The sequence below is a fragment of the Penaeus monodon genome, chromosome 9 (genome assembly GCF_015228065.2).
Source record: "Penaeus monodon isolate SGIC_2016 chromosome 9, NSTDA_Pmon_1, whole genome shotgun sequence".
In the NCBI taxonomy this organism is placed as follows: Eukaryota; Metazoa; Arthropoda; class Malacostraca; order Decapoda; family Penaeidae; genus Penaeus; species Penaeus monodon.
Window position 1 is genome coordinate 20,664,876 of NC_051394.1, and position 5,304 is coordinate 20,670,179.

A 5,304-nucleotide genomic window follows, 5' to 3' on the forward strand; every position below is an offset into this window, starting at 1 on the left:
GCACAGAGAATGTCCCCGGAGCGATGCACGTTCCTGCGCCACCCTGCCGGCACGGGGCGGGGAGGGGGGGCAGGGGGCAGGGAGGGTGCTGGTCGTGTAGGGGGGCTTTGGACCCTTTCCCTTTTGCTTTTTAAATTTCCCCCTCTTGCTGTCTTTTTTCTCTTTCCATTTGATTTTCTTCCTCTCTCCTCTCTCTCTTTTCTCTTCTCTCTCTCTCCCCTCTCCTCTCTTTCTTCTCTCCCCCTCTCTCCTCTTCTCTCCCTCTCTCTCCACACACACACATTTTCTCGACTTTTTTCTCTTTCTTCCATTCTCTTTCTTTCTCTCTCTCTCTCTCTCTTCTCCCTCTTCTCTTTCTCTCTTTCCCCCTTTTTTTCTTTCCTCTCTCTCCTCTCTCTCCTCTCTCTCTCTCTCGGGTCTTGAGGCTCACTCCCTGGCCCCTTCGTATCTCTCCGCCCTGGGGATCATCACGGGCCCCGTGAGGGTGAGGGCGGGGGGGGGGGGGGCGTCAGGGGCGGTCACGGGGGGTTGGTAACCCGCGGTTTAAAGAATTTTGCGGCTGTATAAATTGGTTTTTAAATTTCCGTGCTAGGTTGCCACCCCGCCTCTGTCGTTGGCCCCGTGGGGGTGGTGCCCTCTTCGCCCGCCAAGTGCCTGTAGCGCCCGGTTTCCAGCCACAGGGTTTGAAAAAACCCCGCCATCCTTCCCCGCCCAAAATTTAATAACAAAACCCCCCAAAACCATCATACATCAGCCCCATTTACTCGTTCCCCTCAGTTTTTTCCCCCCGACCCCGCCAGTCACTCAGTCCCGCCTCTAGAAAATTTAAGTCCGCAACCTTTCCCGAAATCAATCAATTTAACCCTTCCTTAACCACCCCCAAAGGGGCAAGAAAAAAAAAAAAGAAAGAAAAAAAAACTATTGGACAGTTTAAGGTAAATAAATTGGCGTTGAAAAGGATGTGTTTAAGCTATGACATAAACCCGGTTTGCAAGTGAATACATACCTTTTTCCCGGAAACCGCTTGGGGTGGGAGAGTCATGAAGGCTTTCGGACCAGCAAGCGAAGGAAAAGAGAAATTGAAGGACTGGTCTATTTTTAGTAAGATATGTATTAATAAGTTTTGGTTTCCCCGGAGTTGAGTGCGTGTGTATGTTACATAGATGAATCGTGAAATATAATTAGTAAGCAAGAAGAGCAATATATTTTTTTTTTTCTTTTTTTCATTCTTTCTTTTTTTCTTTTTTCTCTCTCTCTTTTTTTTTTTTTTTTTTTTTTTTTTTTTTTCCTTTTTTTTTTTTTTTTTTTTTTTTTTGGGGGGGGGGGACAGATAAAGAAATTAATTTATTGGGGAAAAAATTTTCAATTTGGGGAAGGGTAGGGTAGGTGGAGGGTAGGAGAAATTGATAGATAGATAGGATTAATAGAAAATAAATAAAAAAAGATGGTAGGGAGGTATAAGATAGGGTAGGAAAATTGTAAAAAATTAAGGCTTTAAAAGATAATAATAAATAAATGTTTTAGATAAACCCGAAATATTTATTTGTAATTAAGGGGATAAAAATAGATAGGAAAAAAAAGATTTAAGTGAGGATGATAACTAACATAAATAATAAAATAAATAGAAGAGAAAATAAGAAAAGATAAAGAAGATAGAAAAATAAAGATAGGGGATAAAAAAAAAAGAAAGGCATAAAAAAAAAAGGGAAAGAGGGAAAGGGAAAAAAAAAGGAAAGAAGGGGAAAAGAAAAAAAGGGAAAGGGGGGGAAAAGGAAAAAAAAGGGAGGGGGGGGAGGGAAAAAAGGGAGAGCATTGGACACAAAACAAACAACGCGGGAACCACCAAAAAACAGCGATCCCCGGAAACAAAAACCACCATTACCACCACGGAAAAGCTCCAAACCGACACGCAACACTCACAGATCACGCATCCACACCCACATCCACTTTACACGGTATCTAAAAAAGGCCATAGAGAGAAAAAATCAACCCTTTTTGTATCATTGATAGCGATACAGAAGAAAAGGGATTCTTCCCTATTCAGTTCTCGATAAACTCTTGTTGTTGCTGTTGTCAGGTCTCTCCCCGTTCGCTTTTCTCCCTCTCCCTTCCCCTACTTCCCTTACCTTCAAAACCAAACCTTTACATACACACATGCACTCATACAAAGTCCACATATACGCATTTACAAACAAACACATCTATACATACGTATTTTCAAATTAACATATACACAAGCGTACACATATAAACATAAAAAAAACCCACGAACACACACAAATACACACCTTACCCCACAGACACGGATATACACATACACGCAAGCATACAAATAACAACATACAAATCCACAAATAAAATACACAAAACAAAACAAACATACACACACAGTCAAGTGCGCAAAACCTCACACACGGGCACAGACAGACGCACACAAATACACACACACCCCACACATACAAACACAGACGCACATTCGTTCATTAAAGCTGAGAGGACTTAGCGTTAGCTGCTGCTGGGGGCCGTGTGCGGAATACGCCTACGGTTACGGCGCGGGAAGTTAATGTGTTTTTTACATTGCGTCTTCCAGCTGTTTCTAGGCGTGTGGAAAATCCAGATTTGCATGTTTTAAGGGCCCCCGGGTCTATTCTCATCCTCTCTCTTTCTTTTTTTTATTCGTGTTTGAGGTATTTTTGTCTGTTTTTTTCTTTTTTTCTTTCTTTTTCTTTTTTCTTGTACCCTATGTATTCTTTTCTTTTTTATCCTTCTATTTTTGTTAATAATTTTGTTCTTTTTTATCTCCTTTTCTCTCTCTTAATTCTGCCATTATTATTGTTGTTGTTGTTGCTGCGGCTTTTGTTCTTGTGATTTTTTTTCTCTTTGTTATTGTTGTTGTTGTCGTTATTTTCGTTGTTTCTACTGTTGCTATTATTGTTGTTATTGTTTACGTTGTTTATCACTAATATTACCCTCCACATCAGCATTATCAACTATTCCTCCCTCTTCCTTTATCTTTATTTATGTCTGAGGGAATTTCGTCGAATATCGGCCGACTTACCCCACAAGATTATTCAACTTTCCGTTATTAATAAAAAATTGTGAGCAATATTAACAAATCATCATAGGCTCCTAATCCCCATCTTGATGATACATCCGGGTATTTATATGTAATTAACTTTCTATTTAACCAAATATGTATTCACCGGCCAAATTTAATTAACATTTATATATCTGCGTTCTCTTTTTAAATACTATATATTTTAGCCCATTTGCAAGTGCACCTCAACAAGCATCTGAATCTAGTATATATAGTCTAGAAAAGGTAAATGATAATGACGCTAATGATAAAGATGATGATAATTTTGATATTAATAGCAATGATGATAGTAATGATAATGATTAACAATAATGATAATGATAGTTGTAATAACAGTAATTATTTTAGAAATAGTAGTAGTAGTAGTAGCAGTGATATGATACTGATAATAATAATGATGATAATAATCATGATAATAATAGTAATTATTATCATACTAACAATGATAATAATGATAATAATAATAATAATAATAATAATAATAATAATAATAAAAATGATGATAATAATAATAATAATAATAATAATAATAATAATAATAATAATAATAATAATAATACTGATAATAATAATAATAATGATAGTGATAACATTAATGATAATGACGATGACGGTTTTAATGATGATGATGATGATAATAATAATAATAATAATAATAATAATAATAATAATAATAATAATAATAATAATAATAATAATAAAATGATAATGATAATAATAATAATAATGATGATGATGATTGTAGTAATAGTAATACTAATGATATTAAAGATATTGACAATATTAAGAATATCTTTTTAATATTTAAAATATTAATAATAATGTTGATAATAATAATAATAATAATAATAATAATAATAACAATAATAATAATAATAATAATAGTAATAATAATAATAACAATAATAATAGTAATAATAATAATATAAATAATAATAATGATGATGATGATGATGATGATGATGATATCAATGGTAATAATAATAGTGATAACAATAATGATAATGATGATGATTTCTTTTATCATTTATTTTCTTGTTAGTAGTCTTCTTTTTATTTCCTTTTTCCTTTCCTTTCCTCCAACTCTCCTTTGTTCTTCTTCTTCTTCTTCTTCTTCTTCTTTTTCTCTTTTACTTTGATTTTATCCTTCTTTACATTGACTCCCATGAGAGGATCAAGTCGAATCCGGAAGTATTTTACGAGGATGAAATTCAGGGGAAAATTTCGAAAAAGTTGTCTCATCTTTCGCTTTTTCGTGTGTTGTTTTGTCAAATACATGTGCTTGTTTTTGTTTTATAATATAAAATATATAATATATAATATATATATATATATAATTATATATATATATATATATTGTATTATGTATGTATGTTTTATAATATATATAATATATATAATATATATATATATATATATATATATATAATTTTGTATGTATATATATACATACAATTATATATATTATATATTATATATTTTATTTTATATATATATATATAATTTTATATATATAATATATATATATGTGTGTGTGTGTGTGTGTGTTGTGTGTTGTGTGTGTGTGTGTGTGTTGTGGTGTGTGTGTGTGTGTGTGTGTGTGTGTGTGGTGTGTGTGCGTGTATTTATTTGGACAATCCCCGCATCGCCATAAACACTAACGTCGCAGCCAATTCCACATTCTCTCCTCCCATTTCTTCTTCTCTCCTCTTCTCATCTTCTATCCCTTTTCCCCTCTTCCTCCTTCGCCGTTCCCCGTCATGGAATTTTCATGCCACGATCATCACTAAACTCACAAAGTTTATTATCAGGAACGTGCCATGCTCGGCGCCGCTCGACCGTGCCTGACTGTGAGGAAAACCTGAGGCACATTTGAGCCTTATTGCATGATCATTACTGGGAATGCATGGCCGTGAGAGCATTTCGGGGAGGGTTGCCAAAGGCCGCTTTCATCCCCGTTTTTCCCACTGGTTGTTTTGTGTGTGGATATATTTTTGGGGTTTTTATCAAACAGCTGTGCAAAAGGGGCGCATTAAAAGCGAGAGGAAGGAACGTCTAGACGGGTTTTCTAAAAAGGCGGCAAGAATACACAGGGGATTTTGTTTAATGATGACAAATGCGCATAACCAGCAGGGGAAAAAAAAAAGGAAAACAAAAAAACTGAAGGTCCGCCCAATTTTAAAAAACGTAATGAAGAAAAATGAAGC